Consider the following 5124-nt stretch of genomic DNA (forward strand, 5'->3'; position numbering starts at 1 on the left):
TGCACTCCAGTCTGGGTGACAGAGTGAGACTCCAACTAAAAAAAAAAAAAAAAATACATGAATGAGTAAATGAATGAAATATAATGTGGAAGTCCTGGACTGGGGGGAAAGAAGAGGAACTAACATTTATTGGAGCAGTGTTTTCAAACTCTGGCTCATTTAATCCCTTCCATAAGGACAATGAGAAGAGTCTCTTGATTCCATCTTAAAAATGGAGAAATCAAGGCTTTAATAGGGAAGTACTTTGCCCCAGTTCTCCAGCTAGCAAGGGACAGAGCCCTTGACATTTCTGCTATAGCCTTTTTCCATTTGCCAATTCAGAAAAAGGATCAGAAACTAGGGACAATGACACCAAGCACTTTGTTCTTAAGCCTCTGCAAGTAAGTACTCAGTGTTTATTATCTTGCTTTTTCTTGTTTTTCCTCTAGTGATTAATAGTTAATCTCTTACAATTAAAAAAGGGCTTTGTGTTTTGGGGAGCAGAAGGGAAAGCTTGCTGGGGTAGCCAGTCTTGGGAACAGAGGGTGCTACAGCGCACACAGGGAGGAGGGCACACAGGGAGGAGGGAAGGCCAAGGACTCCCCACAGAGGTCCTGGTACCAGCAGGGGCTTCCCTGGTCTCTGATGCCAAATGAGAGACTTCCTTCTCTGCCTGCCTTGCCCGGCCTTTTCAGCTTGAGCTCCTTTGCGTCATGAAAAGCTCTACCAGGCTCACCTTCATTGAGCTTCTCCTCCACCTGAGCCTTTCTTCCACCCCATGGAGGGCCAGGGTCCAGATATGGTTTTGCTTAGTCCTAGATGACCTTTTCCTTAGCCTTCTTAGGTGACCTTTTCCTTGGCTTCCCTTCTTTCCCCATCATTCCCCGCCCACCCCCCTCAACTTTTTTTTTTTTTTTGAGCCAGGGTTTCACTCTGTTGCCCAGGCTGGAATGCAGTGGCACAATCATGGCTCACCACAGCCTCGACCTCCTGGGCTCAGGTGATCTGCCTTAGTTTCCTGAGTAGTTGGGACTACAGGCATAGTCACCAAACCTAGCTAATTTTTAAAATTTTTTTGTAGAGGCTAGGTCTCACTATGTTATTCAGGCTAGTCTTGAACCTCTGGGCTAAAGCAATCCTCCTGCCCTGGTCACCCAAAGTGCTGGGATTACAGGCGTGAGCTACCACACTCAACCTATCCTCTACTGACGTTCTCCCTCCAGATTTGAAAGGTAAGGGAAAGAACAAATAAGACTGTGGTCACAGTTGGATGGGTAGGCATACTGGAACTATGGAAATTTGCAAGTGTCCTCAAAATCCTGGCCACATCATTTTCATGATCATTATGGTTACTCAGCATGTTTATTGAGCTCTTAGCACAGGTCAGGTACTTGTGAAGCACTTATGATGCATCATTTCTTTCAGTACACAAGAATGTCCCAGATCACATGGGCAATTGCGGGAAAGTCAGCTCCCAGTGCCACTTCAGAGCTGTGCTCTGAATCCACATGGTGGGGCATCCTGCCTCCCAGGGTCCTGGCCCCAAAGGAAAACAATTTGTCCTGTGGCTAGAGGAACCTTGAAGCCCACCGACCCAGTTAATGCAAACTCTCCTTCACCTTTGCTCTCTGGCATTCAACTTCCTGCCAGAGGCACACCCTTTCATTGGTTTGGACCTGTTGACCTGATGTTCTCATGCTCCTCCTCTGTCTCAATGACATGTCAGTCTCAGGTAGAAATCATGATATCTTCCTATCCAGGCTATTATATCCCCACTTGCTGGACTGACCTGAGTTGGGATTTGAGTCAAGGCATCACCCCAGCTAACTCCATGCTCACTCTGTCCTTCTTAGACAGAGGGCTGCCCCTTCTCTTCCAAAACAATGTAATGGCATGGAGGTATCCTGCAAATGTTCAGGGTTATCCTAGATTATGGGCAGGTCATTGCATGTGTTAAGGATGACCCAACCAGGCTCTCCAAACCAGGGCCCGTGGTGCACCCTGAGGGACTCTGCCCAGTGTGGGACCAGGGTAGGCCTCAGGCTCTGACACCACCAGCAGAAGGGCAGCTGCTGTGCCAGCAACTCCCATCTGGACCACCCAGAGGGGGAAGAGGGCTGAGAAGTCAGTCTGGGAGGATTAGCTCCTGGGTTACCAATTCAGGATCCTTGATCATCATCAGATCCCCAGCATCAGCGTGATGCTAGGCATACTTTTAAGACAGTTTCCCTGCACAGGATCAGAAAGGAATGGGCTTAATTTTGAGATGCGTAGACATGTCACCATAGGGTCTATTCCCGGCAAAAACCAGTCAGGTCCAAGGATCTCATGAAAGGAATGCTGTCAGGGGTCAGGACCCCTCTGAGAAATTCCTTACTTGCAATGGAGGTAACTAGTTAAAGACTTGCCACCCTGAGGCAGAGAAACACAACTGCTGTTATCTGCCCCCCAAAGGAGAGAGGCTCCTTGCTTGCACATTTGCTTTCAGCCATCCTCACAGCCCGGTTAACAGGAGCCACATATCACATCCAGGCTTCCTAACTCTGCATGTGGATGGACCTCTGTCTCATGTAGTTCCCATGATTCTGTGGGAGATGGATTTCAACTTGGCAGATGGCAGGTACCCTCACCAGGGATGCAAGCCGGCAGCGACTGAACCTGGACTCGTGTGGTTCCCACATGCCTCCTCGGACATTTCTCTGTTACACTGTATTCCTCTTTTGCAGAGTAAGTCCTGTCTTCCTGGCTAGATGGCAGGTCCTGGGAGGGCATTGGGATCTGCCTATTTACCTTATCCCAGGTGTTAATACAAGTATGGATGGGTATAATTAACTGCATTTGAACCGAGACTGATTTTTTCCTACCAGACCCTCACCATTGCTTCCACTTTTAACCCAAGTATCTCAAAAACTTTATTTTTTCTTCCCTTTGTTGACCTCTGTCACTAGACTCAGAGTTTCTGAGTGCAGGCAGTGTGAAAAGGGCAAAATAAAAATAGCCACTTGTTTGGTAATAGAAAGGAAAAATTTCTAAGTACGGTAGGGGAGGGCACCATATTTACAACTACAGCTAGCTGGGAGAGATGCAGAGGGCTGGGCAGAGGTCCTCCTGAGAGCTGGGCCTGCTCTGAGGCAATGCAGGTGGTTCTTCCTGGTTGGTGGAGACAGGTAGGGAACACAGCTAGTCAAAGGTTCTGCTTTTGTTCTGTCTTGACCTGTGCCTGTCCCTGGGCTCATGTTCCCTGAAAAGCTAGCCTACTGGACTTCACTAGGATGCTTCCAATATGAAGTGAGGCACCAACGTGCAAGGGACCTCTTCAGGATGGTTTAGTTGTGGAATCCTCTACCCCTACTAACAGGGCTTTCTTGAATCAGGTTTCTCTGCCATCATGCCTACTCCCACAATGGTAGTATAATTGTTCCTTTTCTGTTTAGGCTCTTTCCAGTTGGTACTGTTTGTTGTCCCCCCACCCCTGGCCTGTCTCACTCTACTGCCCAGGCTGCAGTACAGTGTGGCATAATCACGGCTCATGCAGCCTCAACCTCCTGGGCTCAGGCAATTTTTCTGCCTCAGTCTCCCAAGTAGCTGGGACTACAGGCATGCGCCACCATGCCTGGCTAATTTTTTGTAGAGACAAGGTCTTGCTATGTTGCTCAGGCTGGTTTTGAACTCCTGGACTCGAGCAATCCTCCTGCCTCAGCCTTCCAAAGTGCTGGCATAACAGGTGTAAGCCATGGCACCTGGCCAATTGTTGCTTTCACTAGCAAACAGTATACAGAAATAAAAATAAACACAGGTGTTTATTTTTCAGGAAGAGAGTAAAGTGAATTTTGTGTCTCTGGTACTGGAAAAAGATTTGCCCACGGACCCAGTGGTCAACCTAGGACCCGCTCCTCTCAATGCACTTCTGCAATGACTATAAAGATGTTTGTCTGTCTCCTAACCCCTCACAGGGGGGATAGTTGTGGTCTTCTCCATGCACCCTGAATGCTTGGTGCTCAATTCATGGTTGTTGATTGACACCTAGGTAGGGCTGACCAGGAAGCAGTCATTTCAGGGCTAGGCCTGCTGTGGCAGCTGTCAGCTCATTTTCACATGCAGCTGCCCCAGATGGCCAGTCACTATAATTTGGGGTTAGGAGTTTGGTTCTTGAAGGCAGGCAGCAACAAAAACAACTACCGTACATAGCCAAATAATATTCACAAAGAGCTGTTCTGTCGTGTTCACTGTCTAGGGCAACTGTTTCCACAAGCTTAGTGACATGGTGCTGTAGTATCCTTACCCTCAGTGTCAGATGAAGAAATGGGACTGAGAGATGACAATCTGGAGGGACCAGGATTTTTGCCTTGGCTCAATTTCTGCATCCGTAAAATGGAAATTATACTACCTACCTCTTGGGTTTGTTGGGAGAATTAAACAAATATTATATATATGTTTACTTGCCTACTGTCGGTTTTCTGTTCTAGATGGTAAACTCCAAGTAGCGACTTGGGCTTGTTCATGGCTATATTGTCATTGCCTGGAACTAGTGCCTGGTACATAGTAGGTATTTAATAAACATTTGTGCCTAAATGGATGTGACAGGAGAGAACCCCAGGACAGAGCCTGGTCCTTCTAGAACCCTGGTTCCCCAGATGTGCCTTCCACATCAGGCAGCCACTGGCTGATGGAAGCATCTTTGGGCTGGGGCTTGGGGAACTTACTTCCGGCCTTGGGAGGTCAGCAAAAACCCCAGAAGTGAGGTGAGAAAGGTCTTCAAGATGCAGGCTGCAATGCCAGCCTAAGCCCTCAGGTTCCCTTTTTCTTTTTTCCAAATCAGGAAAAGCGTTTTTCTTACCGCAGAGAGGGCCACCGGCCCCAGGCTGAGCAACAACCGACTGCTGGGGACGGAAGAGGAGCCTAGCATGTGAAGCTGGGTGAACGGAACAGGAACTGCGAGAGGGGAGACCAGGAGCAGAACTGGCCTCCGCGGGCACCAAGCGCCGGGAAAGGCGGGGAGGGGCGGAGAAGAGCCCGGAGGCGGAGCGCAGAGCCGGCCTCCGTCCGCGGCTCCCGCGCCGCTCCACCTTAAGCGTGTGGACCCCCTTAAAAGCGGCGCGCGAGCCGAGCGCCCGGAGGCGGGGCCTCTCATGCAAATGAGGGGCG

This window comes from Carlito syrichta, unplaced genomic scaffold, assembly GCF_000164805.1.
Source record: "Carlito syrichta isolate Samal-C Ts95f unplaced genomic scaffold, Tarsius_syrichta-2.0.1 Scaffold287364, whole genome shotgun sequence".
Lineage (NCBI taxonomy): Eukaryota > Metazoa > Chordata > Mammalia > Primates > Tarsiidae > Carlito > Carlito syrichta.